Raw genomic sequence first — 17086 nt, forward strand, 5'->3', positions numbered from 1 at the left:
AGCCTTATTATAAAGCTCATGGTCGCTCAGAGTGCAATGGAGAGGGCTATGCTCGGAATTTCCTGCGAGATCGAACCAGAAATGAGTAGACCCGTAGGAGAATCAAAGTTACCGACAAAGACCAATTGCTTGCGAAACTGAAGTGGTAGTGGGCAAGGCACATAGTTCGACAGACAGATGGCCGTTGGGGCAGTAAAATCCTAGAAATCTTTGGGGGAGGCCTTTGTCCAGCAGTGGACGTCTTCCGGCTGATGATGATGAAGTACGAAAGCAGAATAGAATACGCTATATGTAATGCCATTCCATTTCATTTTGATCTATATGCTTACTTATACAGGCATAACTATATTGTAGATATAATTGTAATAATTATTAAAATAATAATATCATCGTCTGCGAAGTATGGTGTTATCGTGAAGATACTGGTGACATTTATAAACTTGTGATTTATAGTTCAACCAACTGCTTTGCCCTTGTGTATTATTTATTTGACAAAATTTACTAGTGCCAGCTAGCAACTTCGGCTGACTAAATTAAACGAATACATAGAAAAAGACATCTGCTGCCCAATTGGTTCACAAATGTATAGGTTTAATTTTTTGCGTAGAATACTTATTAATTTACTGACAAAAATGCAGTACAAGTTACACCGTATAATATTATCTATCAGGCAGTAAAACTGCTATCATTAGTAGTATTAGCCAATCATCCCCGTCATGGTGAGATCAATATAATGTAATGTAGGTACTTTAAAAAAAAGAGTATTTAATTAGCTACTTTTTTAAAGTGAATATGCATGTTTAAAGTCGGTGTTTTGTTTTCTAAATATATTTTATCATAAAATAGTTATTTTTGTGCAATAGTTTTTAAAATCTTCTTAACTAACCGATTTCTAAATTTTGAAGCTAATAGAGGTTCTGGAATTAATGATTATTAACAAATGGTGCAGACTTATTATTACTAATTAAAATATTAAAGAAGTGTTGTTGTTAAGAATTGAAATGAAAACTATACTAATTATTATGTTTAATACTCAAATTAAAGAAAAGGAATCCGAAATAATAGAATAAATTTTCAGTTAACAGATCTATCCAGGTGCAAAGGCATAGCTACCAAATGATATGAATCTAAATCTTAATAATGTGCATGAATAGATAGATAAATAAATCATTACGTTTGACAACATGAAGAGTTATCTTGTGTGTTTTGTTTTCTATATTATAATAATTGTGGGAGTTGAGTCAAAATTTGTAGGAAACATAAATGGAGTAGGAAATGCTATTGTGAATAGTGAAAGCATTCTCGATGTTTTTCAAGAAAATGATTATGATTTAATTGGATCTAAATTCCTTCGTGACCTAACCCGGATACGAAGGCGGCTACGCAAACCTCAAGATGATTATGAGGATTCAGCTGAAGAAGGTGGCTTTGCATCTTTAAATAATCAACCTGAAGATGGTCATAATTTCATGGCTAATGTTACAAAGTGTCCTGCTGGTCAAGTCAAGTCTCCTTGGGGAAAATGTATGACATGTGCTGAGTAAGTGGCAAAATATACAATGTTAAGGAAATATAACCCAAAACTGAATTAATAGCTATACTACCTTTCTCCTGCCTCCCTGTGATGTGAGGTTTTTTTCACCAAACGTAAATCATAATAATTAATGTAAATAACATAATTTAAATAACATTTTATTAGCTTTACCTGTATGTATGGTTGTTTGTAAACGACTCATTTGGGCGCTATTTTGACCCTCTTTAAACGGCTAGATTACGTTCAAACTTCGTAGATTTATCGAGATTATAAAGAGATTTATAAAATTATTATATTTCTCAAATTTCAAAATAAGATTGCTGTTTATTTATTTAATACCAAAGAGAATTTTTAACTCAACACTGCAAATTATATTTAAAACAAAACACTTTTTATAAATAAACCAAACACAAAAGTGGGAAATATTTTCTATTTTTTAGTTCAGTTTTCTATAAAAAGCGTGTTTTTTAGCTTTTTTTAACTACTATTTATTTAAGATAAACTTGGTTCCAACATGGCAGACATCTGCAAGAGATTTTTCATTACCCTGTTCAAAAATATCTCTTGGAAGAGTATGTTTTTGGTTGCCGGCTAGGCGGGTGGTGCTCTGTTAAGCAGTAACGTGCAAGCATTATTGTGTTTTGGTTTTTTACTTGATGGGACAACGTGATAATATATCTCAAGGTACTGCGTGCAATTGAGATGCCGCTCACATTCATTTTCTAGTTTTTCAAGTAAGTCCCCCCCAGTCGCACTGCATTTTGTTAAGCACAGTGCGTATCACATACCATCACTCGAACACCTTGCTCGTCTCGCCACTTTTCATAGAAAAGTGAACACTGAGCTTGATAAAAGTTTTACTGCAACTAAGTATGAAAGCGAAACAGGATACTCGTTGAAACCAACTCGATTGGGCAGCGTTCGGGAAGCTCCGCAAAATCTTCTCGTCCCAAATACCACAGTGTCTTAAAACGAAGATTTTCAACCAGTGTGTGTTGCCAGTGATCACTTACGGTACGCAGACGTAATCGCTAACTATGAGCCTTATGAGAAAGCTCATGGTCGCTCAGAGGGCAATGGAGAGGGCTTTGCTCGGAGTTTTCCTGCGAGATCGAATGAGGAGAAGAAAGAGAAATGAGGAGATCCGTAGGAGAACTAAAGATACCGACAAAGACCAAATGTTTGCGAAACTGAAGTGGTAGTTGGCATGGCACATAGTTCGACGGACAGATGGCTGGTGGGGCAGTAAAAGAATGGCGACACTACGTACCGAAAGACAGTGTTAGTAGGCCCCCCATAAGATGGACTGACGATCTGGTCAAGATCGCCGGAATACGTTGGACGAGGGCAGCGCAGGACCGATCCAAACAAAGGGGAGGTCTTTGTCCAGCAGTGGACGTCTTCCGGCTGATGATGATGATGCCATTCCATTTCATTTTGATTTTTATGCTTACTTATACAGGCATAAATATATTGTAGATATAAATGTAATACTTATTAAAATAATAATATCATCGCCTGCGAAGTATGGTGTTATCGTGAAGATAGTGGTGACATTGATAAACTTGTGATTTATAGGTCAACCAACTGCTTTGTCCTGGTGTATTATTTCTTTGACAAAATTTACTAGTGCCAGCCAGCAACTTCACCCCACGAAATTTCGTTTTCGTAGAAAAGGACCCGTGTTGCACAGTTGGTTCATAAATGTATAGGTTTAATTTTTGCGTAGAATACTAATTATATTTACTTAGAAATATGCAGTAGAAGTTACTCCGTATCTATCTGGCAGTGAAACTGCTTATAGTAGTATTAACAACCCATCCCCGTGATGGTGGGATTAATATAATGTTATTAATGAGACACAATTTAATGTTTAAATTGGTACCAACTTTAAAATAAAGAGTATTTTATTAGCTACTTTTAAGGTAAATATGCATGTTTAAAGTCGGTGTTTTGTTTTCTAAATATATTTTATCATAACATAGTTAGTCTTCTGCAATACTTTTCAAAATCTTCTTACTTAAACCGATTTCCAAATTTTTAAGCTAGTAAAAGTTCTGGTGAAATTTAAGATTATCAATAAAAGTTGCAGACTCAATATTAAAAATTTATGAATTTTATATTATGAAATGCATTTTCAAAATGTTATCTGATATTTATTTAAAAAAATATATTTAAAATATTAACGCAGTGTTGTTGTTAAGAATTGAAATGAAAACTATTTTAATAATTATATTTAATATTCAAAGTAAGGAAAAGGGATCCGAAACAATAGGAGTTAAATTATCACTTAACGGGGCAATCAAGGTGCAAAGGCATAGCTACCAAATTATATGAATCTAAATCCAAATTATATGCACGACTAGATATAAATGAATCATTACGTTTGACAACATGAAGAGTTATCTTGTGTGTTTTGTTTTCTATATTATAATTATTGTGGGAGTTGAGTCAAAGTTTGTAGAAAACATAAATGGTGCAGGAAATGCTATTGTAAATAGTGAAAGCATTCTCGATGTTTTTCAAGCAAATGATAATGATTTAATTGGATCTAAATTCTTTCGTTCCCTTATCCGGATACGAAGGCGAGTACGCAAACCTCAAGATGATTATGAGGATTCATCTGAAGAAGGTGGCTTTACATCTTTAAAGATTCAACCTCAATATCGTCATCTTTTCATTTCCAATGTTACAAAGTGCCCTGCTGGTCAAGTCAAGTCTCCTTGGGGAAAATGCATGACATGTGCTGAGTAAGTCGCAAAATACACAATATTTAGGAACTATAACCCAAAACAGAATCAAAAGCTATACTGTATTTCTCCCTGCGTCCCAGTGATGTGAGTTTTTTTTCACTACACGTTAAAAATAAATAACATGATCGATCGCAGTACCTTTTAAATATTTCCTGCTATCTTTTATACAGAAACTAAATTTCACATTAGCGCAGAGATGTTACTTCTGCTCATATATATTAAGTTCCATAATTTGGAAGTTTGATAGTAATGTTTACTTATATTTAAACGAGTGGCCAAACACGACTGTTTCTGCGTAATATGCATTTATGCACAATAACTACTAGAAAAATCCTACATTCATCCTTAAATTAGAGTTTTTAGTTTCAGTATGGGTAAAAGTCACTTAAATTAAACGAATTAAACTTGACATTTCAAATGCTTCTTTAGACTTAATTAGACATTCACTTGCAATGTTGTTAGGACCAGTAGTTTGTTTTTTTGCGTACCTATTGCCAACTTTTTGGACTTTGGACCAATTTCAACTTTGGTGGAAGCATGTTTACTTCAGAATAGATCCCTATAAAATTCCGTAGCCGTGGCCAAGATATATAAGCGCTTTGTTACGTCTTTCGTTTCTATTTTGTAACTCTGGTATCCACTAACCTAATCAAATCGTGATAGGACATAGGCTCTTATCAATCTGTGATTTCTGTTGAAGTTCAAATTTTTGACACTTCTGCAATCTTCTTAGCTTACTTTTGTTACTAAGAATGTAGTTTATTTCGGTATTGAGATTTTCTATTATTCTCTTTCCTATTTAAGTGTTGCAGGCGGCCATTAATAAACGATTTTCATGTATATTTTTATTCATTGTAGTATTTAATTTTAAGTAGAACGAGTCTATTTAATTAGGAGTGGATCTTTCTGTTCGAGAGTATATTTGCACAATAGACCATTTTAGCGAAATAGCGGAAGTCAATATTTGAGATGGCAGGACGATACCAATAAATTGCAACCTATTGGCAAGAAGCTAAAGAATGAGAAGACTGGATAAAGTTGGAAGAGGCCTTTGTCTATTCAAGACAAACGGGCATTTAGATTTTCAATTATTAGTACTTATATAGTGGTATAACTATACTAGCTTAGCAAAACTTGTAAATATCCCGATCAAAAGCTTTTTCATTATTATTACATGAATGTTGTTTTTTTCTAGAATGATAGCTTTGTTTTATAACGTTTCTATGTTAGGCTAATTTTGTGAGCATATCTAATTATATTTATTTTTTCAGATTAATAAAGAAAAAATTGAGAAGAGCTGGTGATAAGGAGTGTGGCATATAACATTGAATCACGTACAGATTTAGTTAATAAATTACAACTTAATAAAACAATAAAAAGTTTTTAATACTTTGATTTTAAAAAGAAGTACATGTTATATTTTATAATATGGAAATAAATAAGTTTGGTGTGAGCTAACATTTTTGATTTTACAAGATGACAAAAACTAGATTCGTCGTAGTATTTTTGTCTGATAATCAGTTTCTCTGCTTTATTTTTTAGCACTAGCCACTAGCACGCATTTATATTGAAAACTATAGTCAAGTGTACATTAACTACTTGACGGCATAAAATGTCAACCTGTTGTACCCATCTAGAGGGCATCGCAAAATTGCAATAAAATTCCTTTATTTTGAAAAAATCTTATAACAAGAATCTTAGTTAGTTTCGGAATATTTATATTTCTTTATAATAAATTATTTTTAGGATTATCTACAGCACAAATGAGGGTCAAACTGAAAGGAAAAAAACTGATTAAAATAGCACATAGTTTTGTTTTACTATATGTTTTCAAAATAGTGACCATTCACGTCAATACATGACTGCATCCGATGGAACCACTGAGAAAAGCACTTTGCCCACGCGTCCCTAGGGGTCTCAGATGGCCTTTGGAAACTTAGCCACAGCTGGTAAAATAAAAATAAAAATCGCAAGTTGCGAAGTCGAAGGACTATATGGGGATGACCCAGTAAGTAATTTTAGGTGTGACGTCACCAAATAGTCGATACTTCGTCTGGCGATGTGCGACAAGGTGTTTTCGAGGTGAAGAAGGATTCTACTTCGACGCCATTTCTCCCGAAGTTTTCCAAGATAAGTGGAATAGAATTTTTAATGTATCACTTTGCAGTAACTGTTTTTCGGTTCTCTAAAAGAATTGCCACGTCCTTGCGAAGAACGAGGCCACCATCTTTTTTCCCACACTTCGACCTTTTTTTACTATAGTTGGCAACTTCTCAGAAGAAAACCCCATTGAATAGACTGTTTTGGTTTTGGCATAATAATAGTCAGTCCAGCTTTCGTCGCCAGTAAGTATATTAAACACAGCATTTGAGTCGCTTTCATTACATTGCCATTTTAGGCCACCAATTAACACGACGGAGTTTTCTTGTCTTAGTCAAATCTTAATCTTATAAAGGTTATTCTTTATTTTTAGTTCTTCTACATATCTATGAAATAGCATTATTTGAAAAAACTAACCCTGAAACATTTGTCAAAACATCTGAAATCCACAATATAAATTTGAGAAGCAAGAATACATTACGTTTACATGGCAGTAACACAGCTTCTATGTACAATAGTGTTCTTGAAATGGTGCCGAGAATATTTAACAATATACCTACACATATCACAGAACTTAAGTTGACATGTTTTAAAAAGAAGCTATTTAATCTCCTACTGATAAAATCGTACTATTCCATAAAATACTTTTTTTCAGATTTTATTCAGATTTTTTACCAATTTCAATTATTATATGTTATTTCAAAATATTCAATTATTGATATGTATATCAATTAACTGTCATTGTGTATATATATATATTTGTTTGACTTGTTATTAATTACTATTTGTACGCCACAGCATGCGGGCAAAGAATGGAGAACTTTTATTGTGATTTGTAACATCTATGTATACCCATGACTACAAATAAATGATCTTATCTTATCTTTTATCGCTCTACTATACGCCGAACGACACCAATTTTATCCTCAGTCGTGGCCTGAGAAGTTTATACACGAGATCGGCATCTTCAGGAGATGTGGAGTCATCGATTTCTGAAACCAGACGTAGTCCCGAATTGGATTGACATGTATGTAAATTGCCCCAAACTACGACGGAGCCTGATGCAATGGGTGCAAGGTAATAATATATTGTAATACAATATACATGCATATACACATTTTTAATATAAATGCATCTACCGGGATTCGAACCCGGGACACTTACTCGGTAATTTTTAGATGTTACACGCTAATATAACGACGTAAAACGTTCGGCTTTATTGGAGACATAAATGTGATAGGTACTTAAAATTATCACTGCAAAGCTTGGTTTTATGTTGAAGATAAGGGTAACCCTTGATAAACTTATTAATTATGGATACGCATATTAATTTAGCATCTGCTTTGTCCTTATGATGTATTATAACAGAAAGATATTTAGTACCCAAGTAATTTGATGAATAAAAAAGATTTGTACATTGTACAATGTGCAGGTAGTTCAATTAAAAATACTCCAATTAGGAAGTTGATCGGAAGATCACACTAGTTTAAACGGCCAAAATAACAAAAGAATTAACACAAACTTCAACAAGACTAAATTAATAATTTAGCTTTAAGAACAACATCTCAAATAAATACCACGAATTAAAATAACTTATTTAAACGTATGAATATAATCGCAAAATGTCAACGTGTCCACTGCATCCTGAAGATGTCAAAGTAAAATTGTATAAAACTTAGCCGTTTATTGCCATTACCTGAATGAACGAATAAACGAAATTAGAAATGCAGCTATGTGGAAAGGCAAATCAAAATTCAGTTAATCTATCCACAGTTTCTGTTAGTATTACGACAGTAGATTAAACAAAAGATTTTTTTATCTTGGATTACGAAGTCCATAGTTTAAATTTCTTTTGATCATCGGGCCCAAGACTAATACACGCATCGCAGTTTTGAGTTACATAGGGTTGCACTTTTCAAAATTTTTATAACTACCTATCTAATTAAATTTTCTGGACATCCATTAATTTTGAACAGAATTTCTTCATAGCAGCCGATTTTGTCGTTTTTATCAAGCGCACCACACATTCGTCTTGAACAAAACGCGGACGCCAAATAACTTGTAGTGACGGGATTCCTAAATCGTAAACAATTTAGATAATAGTACGGTCAGTCTTCCAATCTCACTAAGTTAGTTATTATGTTAGCTATTTCCTAATCGGTAGTCCTTAATATTACGTAATAAGCTCCTAACCTCAGTATATACTATATAGTTACAGATAGATAGAATCGGAAAGATAACTGTAACGCTTAGTATAACTACTAATTTACTCAAGTACAGATATGACGTCATAAATTCCTGCGAATAAGTTTAAGTTAAATCAAGTTGTTAAATTTAAAGTAATTTTTGCATACTGTGGACTACTTTCTGGCTTCACAACTAGGTTCCATCCCTATTTATTGCGTTATTAGTCTGTCCATAAATATTGCTGAAACGCGTATTTTTTATTACTAAACGGGAAGAGCAGGACGTTCAGCTTGCCCATTAGAATGCAGTGCCGCTTAGAATTCTTGAAAAACCCAACAATTCTGAGTGGCACTTTAATTGCGCTCTTCACCTTTAGTAATTTCACTAGCTACGGCACCCTTCACACCGAAACAATAATGCTTAGACATTACTGCTTCGTGGCAGAAAAAGGCGCCGTTTTGGTACCCATAATTCAACCGCCTGAGCAAAGGAGCCAACCTCTGGTAAATGCCTACCCTCGGGATTGGGATTTCCCTTTTCCTTTTATGCCCCGGGGAAGCACAGGGCAAAATATGAGAAATTTCGATCATTTCCCGCCAATTCGTATATTTTCATTGAAGTTACCATCAAATTACAATACAGGAAGGGGTATTAGAGAGCCTAAGTTCAGATAACCTTCTATAAAGTGAGTATGATGCTGTCAATCCTTTTCAAGACACTTGAAAACCTAGGTATCAGTTCTATGTTGGTATATTGTTCTATCGATAGATATACCAACATATCCTGTATAGATGACCATATAAAATCGTAACAGCCACATGGTGTTGGTACTGAAAAGGCTGTTAAAGCCAGAATTTGCTGAAATCGTGAAAATAATAACTGTAAAATTCCTACAAAAGTACAAAGGGTACGCTCATTGCTCCAAATAAGCTTCACAAATGTAGTCATCGTTCTTAGTTCTTAGATATCCTTCGTGGAATAAATAGCTAATCAAAATAATTCAAGAAAAAATTAATATCATAAATTCTGGAAAAAATACCGAATTCCGTTAAAAAATATCCAATATGAACGATGAACAACAAGCCTTTAATACAAAACCAGAAAATAGTAGGTAAAATACACAACCCTAAAATGTTATAGACTATGAAAATTTATTGAAGTAGGCGTTACTCTGCGGAAATCCATAATTATACGAATGATTTGAGTTTTCTTTAGTGTTAATTCGCAAATTCTGGCACGACCGTGCCAGATTTTGGCGAGACAACACGACCTAAGGATGCCTCGTGTAGAGGCGAATTGTCGTGTCGAATTGTTTTGAAAACAAATATTGGCGGAAATAACACTAAAGAAAACTTAAATCATTTGTGGAATTAATACTAAAGATAACTCAAATCATTTGTATAGTTATAGACTATATAAAACCAAACCGGAAAAACGGTTTTAATTGCGTTAGGTACTATGACGTATAATATAGATCTACCCGCAGATGGATTCACATGTAATACTTTCAATATATAATTAAAAAAATGTTTCAAGAACCAGATAAGTCTAATACAAAGTGATGTTTTATGCTCGTTTTATACTCAAAACATTACATTTACATCAAAAAAAAATCCAAAATTAATTCAGGTAAACACAGGATACACTAAATGTGCTGGTAGTAGAGGCTTAATGCCCTTCTTCATAATTGTGCCACGACCTGAGATTTGAACAGGACATAACAAGTTTATAAACGATATGTTACTGGAACGGTTGGCTCAGTGGAAGAGCGCTCAGATGGACGGAGGGGTTGCGGGTTCGACTCCCACAGCGTTCATAAATTGTTTACAAATTAAATTTCTGTGTTTATTCCAAGAAGTGAGGGTTATCGTTTTAAAAAAAATATAAATTGCTTAGATTTAAATGTACCAAATACATAAAGTATGGTAACAAGAACGAGAGTAGGAGTCCAAAATATGCAAGAGACGCTAACCGCACCACGTGGTTCTTGCATTTAGAAATAATAATTGTAAACTCAGATATTTATAACTATGTGTAATTTATTTAATAAAATATTTTCAAAGAATTTGTATTTCATTTTATGTTAATAGCACTATCCAAGAGCAAAACATAGCAAGTAAATAAAGATAAGTATCATTACATTTTACAAGATGAAGAGTTATGTCGTTTTGTTTATTTTATGTATTACATTTGTGGGAGTTAAGCTAAACGTTGTAATAAACAGCAAAAATGGAATCCACAGTAATTTTGTACAAACTGAAAATATTCATGGCGTTTTTGAAGGAAATAATAAAGAATTAATTGGACCTAAATTCCTTCATGACCTAACTCGGGTACGAAGGCGAGTACGTAAGCCTCAGGATGATGAAGAAGGTTCTGATGATGATGATGGAGGTTTTATGTCTCTTAATAATCAACCCCAAGGCGACCACCATTTCATTGCTAATGTTTTAAAGTGTCCTACTGGTGAAGTCAAGTCTCCATGGGGAAAATGCATCACATGTGCGGAGTAAGTAGCCTTATCTAATATATACAATTTTCGTGTCCCGGTGTTTGTTACCAAACTCCTCCAAACGGCTTTACCAATTTGTATGAAATTTTATGTGCATATCGGGTAGGTTTGAGAATAGGCTAACAAGGATGACCCATCCAAAAATATATATTTTTATTTTCGACAATTTTTTTATTATGATTCAGCATTGAAAATACATAAAACTTCAAATTTTGCCCTTCTACAATCTACAACTATTTTTGTATCGCGATTTTTATGTTATTGTGTTTCATTCACAAATCCGCTATAAGGTTGCAAGATGGCGTATTACAAGAAATTTAATAGGTCTGAGAATCGGTTGCATTTATTTTTTATACCCCAAAAATGTTAAGTATTCAATTTTTTTTAATTAGTATATATGGCAATACAACGTTTGCTGTACAAGTAATTTGATGAATAAAAAAGATTTGTACATTGTACAATGTGCAGGTAGTTTAATTAAAAATACTCCAATTAGGAAGTTGATCGGAAGATCACACTAGTTTAAACGGCCAAAATAACAAAAGAATTAACACAAACTTCAACAAGACTAAATTAATAATTTAGCTTTAAGAACAACATCTCAAATAAATACCACGAATTAAAATAACTTATTTAAACGTATGAATATAATCGCAAAATGTCAACGTGTCCACTGCATCCTGAAGATGTCAAAGTAAAATTGTATAAAACTTAGCCGTTTATTGCCATTACCTGAATGAACGAATAAACGAAATTAGAAATGCAGCTATGTGGAAAGGCAAATCAAAATTCAGTTAATCTATCCACAGTTTCTGTTAGTATTACGACAGTAGATTAAACAAAAGATTTTTTTATCTTGGATTACGAAGTCCATAGTTTAAATTTCTTTTGATCATCGGGCCCAAGACTAATACACGCATCGCAGTTTTGAGTTACATAGGGTTGCACTTTTCAAAATTTTTATAACTACCTATCTAATTAAATTTTCTGGACATCCATTAATTTTGAACAGAATTTCTTCATAGCAGCCGATTTTGTCGTTTTTATCAAGCGCACCACACATTCGTCTTGAACAAAACGCGGACGCCAAATAACTTGTAGTGACGGGATTCCTAAATCGTAAACAATTTAGATAATAGTACGGTCAGTCTTCCAATCTCACTAAGTTAGTTATTATGTTAGCTATTTCCTAATCGGTAGTCCTTAATATTACGTAATAAGCTCCTAACCTCAGTATATACTATATAGTTACAGATAGATAGAATCGGAAAGATAACTGTAACGCTTAGTATAACTACTAATTTACTCAAGTACAGATATGACGTCATAAATTCCTGCGAATAAGTTTAAGTTAAATCAAGTTGTTAAATTTAAAGTAATTTTTGCATACTGTGGACTACTTTCTGGCTTCACAACTAGGTTCCATCCCTATTTATTGCGTTATTAGTCTGTCCATAAATATTGCTGAAACGCGTATTTTTTATTACTAAACGGGAAGAGCAGGACGTTCAGCTTGCCCATTAGAATGCAGTGCCGCTTAGAATTCTTGAAAAACCCAACAATTCTGAGTGGCACTTTAATTGCGCTCTTCACCTTTCTCACCTAGTCTTATTTGCCCAGTAATTTCACTAGCTACGGCACCCTTCACACCGAAACAATAATGCTTAGACATTACTGCTTCGTGGCAGAAAAAGGCGCCGTTTTGGTACCCATAATTCAACCGCCTGAGCAAAGGAGCCAACCTCTGGTAAATGCCTACCCTCGGGATTGGGATTTCCCTATTCCTTTTATACCCCGGGGAAGCACAGGGCAAAATATGAGAAATTTCGATCATTTCCCGCCAATTCGTGTATTTTCATTGAAGTTACCATCAAATTACAATACAGGAAGGGGTGTTAGAGAGCCTAAGTTCAGATAACCTTCTATAAAGTGAGTATGATGCTGTCAATCCTTTTCAAGACACTTGAAAACCTAGGTATCAGTTCTATGTTGGTATATTGTTCTATCGATAGATATACCAACATATCCTGTATAGATGACCATATAAAATCGTAACAGCCACATGGTGTTGGTACTGAAAAGGCTGTTAAAGCCAGAATTTGCTGAAATCGTGAAAATAATAACTGTAAAATTCCTACAAAAGTACAAAGGGTACGCTCATTGCTCCAAATAAGCTTCACAAATGTAGTCATAGTTCTTAGTTCTTAGATATCCTTCGTGGAATAAATAGCTAATCAAAATAATTCAAGAAAAAATTAATATCATAAATTCTGGAAAAAATACCGAATTCCGTTAAAAAATATCCAAGATGAACGATGAACAACAAGCCTTTAATACAAAACCAGAAAATAGTAGGTAAAATACACAACCCTAAAATGTTATAGACTATGAAAATTTATTGAAGTAGGCGTTACTCTGCGGAAATCCATAATTATACGAATGATTTGAGTTTTCTTTAGTGTTAATTCGCAAATTCTGGCACGACCGTGCCAGATTTTGGCGAGACAACACGTCCTAAGGATGCCTCGTGTAGAGGCGAAACACGTGTCGAATTGTTTTGAAAACAAATATTGGCGGAAATAACACTAAAGAAAACTTAAATCATTTGTGGAATTAATACTAAAGAAAACTCAAATCATTTGTATAGTTATAGACTATATAAAACCAAACCGGAAAAACGGTTTTAATTGCGTTAGGTACTATGACGTATAATATAGATCTACCCGCAGATGGATTCACATGTAATACTTTCAATATATAATTAAAAAAATGTTTCAAGAATCAGATTAGTTTTTTATTGTAGATGTTTTATGCTCGTTTTATACTCAAAACATTACATTTACATCAAAAAAAAAATTCAAAATTAATTCAGGTAAACACAGGATACACTAAATGGGCTGGTAGTAGAGGCTTAATGCCCTTCTTCATAATTGTGCCACGACCTGAGATTTGAACAGGACATAACAAGTTTATAAACGATATGTTACTCGAACGGTTGGCTCAGTGGAAGAGCGCTCAGATGGACGGAGAGGTTGCGGGTTCGACTCCCACAACGTGCATAAATTGTTTACAAATTAAATTTCTGTGTTTATTCTAAGAAGTGGGGGTTGTCGTTTTAAAGAAAATATAAATTGCTTCGATTTAAATGTACCAAATACATAAAGTATGGTAACAAGAACGAGAGTAGGAGTCCAAAATATGCAAGAGACGCTAACAGCACCACGTGGTTCTTGCATTTAGAAATAATAATTGTAAACTCAGATATTTATAACTATGTTTAATTTATTTAATAAAATATTTTCAAAGAATTTGTATTTCATTTTATGTTAATAGCACTAGAATATAGAATAGAATAGATAGATAGAATAGAATCCAAGAGCAAAACATAGCAAGTAAATAAAGATAAGTATCATTACATTTTACAAGATGAAGAGTTATGTCGTTTTGTTTATTTTATGTATTACATTTGTGGGAGTTAAGCTAAACGTTGTAATAAACAGCAAAAATGGAATCCACAGTAATTTTGTACAAACTGAAAATATTCATGGCGTTTTTGAAGGAAATAATAAAGAATTAATTGGACCTAAATTCCTTCATGACCTAACTCGGGTACGAAGGCGAGTACGTAAGCCTCAGGATGATGAAGAAGGTTCTGATGATGATGATGGAGGGATTATGTCTCTTAATAATCAACCCCAAGGCGACCACCATTTCATTGCTAATGTTTTAAAGTGTCCTACTGGTGAAGTCAAGTCTCCATGGGAAAAATGCATCACATGTGCGGAGTAAGTAGCCTTATCTAATATATACAATTTTCGTGTCCCGGTGTTTGTTACCAAACTCCTCCAAACGGCTTTACCAATTTGTATGAAATTTTATGTGCATATCGGGTAGGTTTGAGAATAGGCTAACAAGGATGACCCATCCAAAAATATATATTTTTATTTTCGACAATTTTTTTAATTATGATTCAGCATTGAAAATACATAAAACTTCAAATTTTGCCCTTCTACAATCTACAACTATTTTTGTATCGCGATTTTTATGTCATTGTGTTTCATTCACAATTCCGCTATAAGGTTGCAAGATGGCGTATTACAAGAAATTTAATAGGTCTGAGAATCGGTTGCATTTATTTTTTATACCCCAAAAATGTTAAGTATTCATTTTTTTTTAATTAGTATATATGGCAATACAACGTTTGCTGTACAAGTAATTTGATGAATAAAAAAGATTTGTACATTGTACAATGTGCAGGTAGTTTAATTAAAAATACTCCAATTAGGAAGTTGATCGGAAGATCACACTAGTTTATACGGCCAAAATAACAAAAGAATTAACACAAACTTCAACAAGACTAAATTAATAATTTAGCTTTAAGAACAACATCTCAAATAAATACCACGAATTAAAATAACTTATTTAAACGTATGAATATAATCGCAAAATGTCAACGTGTCCACTGCATCCTGAAGATGTCAAAGTAAAATTGTATAAAACTTAGCCGTTTATTGCCATTACCTGAATGAACGAATAAACGAAATTAGAAATGCAGCCATGTGGAAAGGCAAATCAAAATTCAGTTTCTTCATTCTGTTCGTATTACGACAGTAGATTAAACAATAGATTTTTTTATCTTGGATTACGAAGTCCATAGTTTAAATTTCTTTTGATCATCGGGCCCAAGACTAATACACGCATCGCAGTTTTGAGTTACATAGGGTTGCACTTTTCAAAATTTTTATTACTACCTATCTAATTAAATTTTCTGGACATCCATTAATTTTGAACAGAATTTCTTCATCGCAGCCGATTTTGTCGTTTTTATCAAGCGCACCACACATTCGTCTTGAACAAAACGCGGACGCCAAATAACTTGTAGTGACGGGATTCCTAAATCGTAAACAATTTAGATAATAGTACGGTCAGTCTTCCAATCTCACTAAGTTAGTTATTATGTTAGCGATTTCCTAATCGGTAGTCCTTAATATTACGTAATAAGCTCCTAACCTCAGTATATACTATATAGTTACAGATAGATAGAATCGGAAAGATAACTGTAACGTTTAGTATAACTACTAATTTACTCAAGTACAGATATGACGTCATAAATTCCTGCAAATAAGTTTAAGTTAAATCAAATTGTTAAATTTAAAGTAATTTTTGCATACTGTGGACTACTTTCTGGCTTCACAACTAGGTTCCATCCCTATTTATTGCGTTATTAGTCTGTCCATAAATATTGCTGAAACGCGTATTTTTTATTACTAAACGGGAAGAGCAGGACGTTCAGCTTGCCCATTAGAATGCAGTGCCGCTTAGAATTCTTGAAAAACCCAACAATTCTGAGTGGCACTTTAATTGCGCTCTTCACCTTTCTCACCTAGTCTTATTTGCCCAGTAATTTCACTAGCTACGGCACCCTTCACACCGAAACAATAATGCTTAGACATTACTGCTTCGTGGCAGAAAAAGGCGCCGTTTTGGTACCCATAATTCAACCGCCTGAGCAAAGGAGCCAACCTCTGGTAAATGCCTACCCTCGGGATTGGGATTTCCCTATTCCTTTTATACCCCGGGGAAGCACAGGGCAAAATATGAGAAATTTCGATCATTTCCCGCCAATTCGTATATTTTCATTGAAGTTACCATCAAATTACAATACAGGAAGGGGTGTTAGAGAGCCTAAGTTCAGATAACCTTCTATAAAGTGAGTATGATGCTGTCAATCCTTTTCAAGACACTTGAAAACCTAGGTATCAGTTCTATGTTGGTATATTGTTCTATCGATAGATATACCAACATATCCTGTATAGATGACCATATAAAATCGTAACAGCCACATGGTGTTGGTACTGAAAAGGCTGTTAAAGCCAGAATTTGCTGAAATCGTGAAAATAATAACTGTAAAATTCCTACAAAAGTACAAAGGGTACGCAAATAAGCTTCACAAATGTAGTCATCGTTCTTAGTTCTTAGATATCCTTCGTGGAATAAATA

General features: G+C 33.7%; 1 protein-coding gene and 1 long non-coding RNA gene across 3 annotated transcripts in view; one reads left to right on the forward strand and one right to left on the reverse strand.

Annotated features, from left to right (window-relative positions):
* LOC126979752 (octopamine receptor 1-like) overlaps positions 1-17086 on the reverse strand; it is an 84470-nt gene that overhangs the window by 41449 nt on the left and 25935 nt on the right. The window lies entirely within an intron of this gene.
* LOC126979849 (uncharacterized) lies at positions 1129-12135 on the forward strand. 2 transcript variants are annotated; one of them, XR_007732880.1, is made up of 3 exons: positions 1141-1540; positions 5559-7819; positions 11555-12135. It is a non-coding gene; the product is annotated as an uncharacterized LOC126979849 (long non-coding RNA). The 2 variants fall into 2 exon arrangements; XR_007732881.1 differs by lacking the exon at positions 11555-12135 and having other exon boundaries at positions 1129-1540; positions 5559-5740.

Source organism: Leptidea sinapis, chromosome 4 (genome assembly GCF_905404315.1).
Source record: "Leptidea sinapis chromosome 4, ilLepSina1.1, whole genome shotgun sequence".
Classification (NCBI taxonomy): Eukaryota; Metazoa; Arthropoda; class Insecta; order Lepidoptera; family Pieridae; genus Leptidea; species Leptidea sinapis.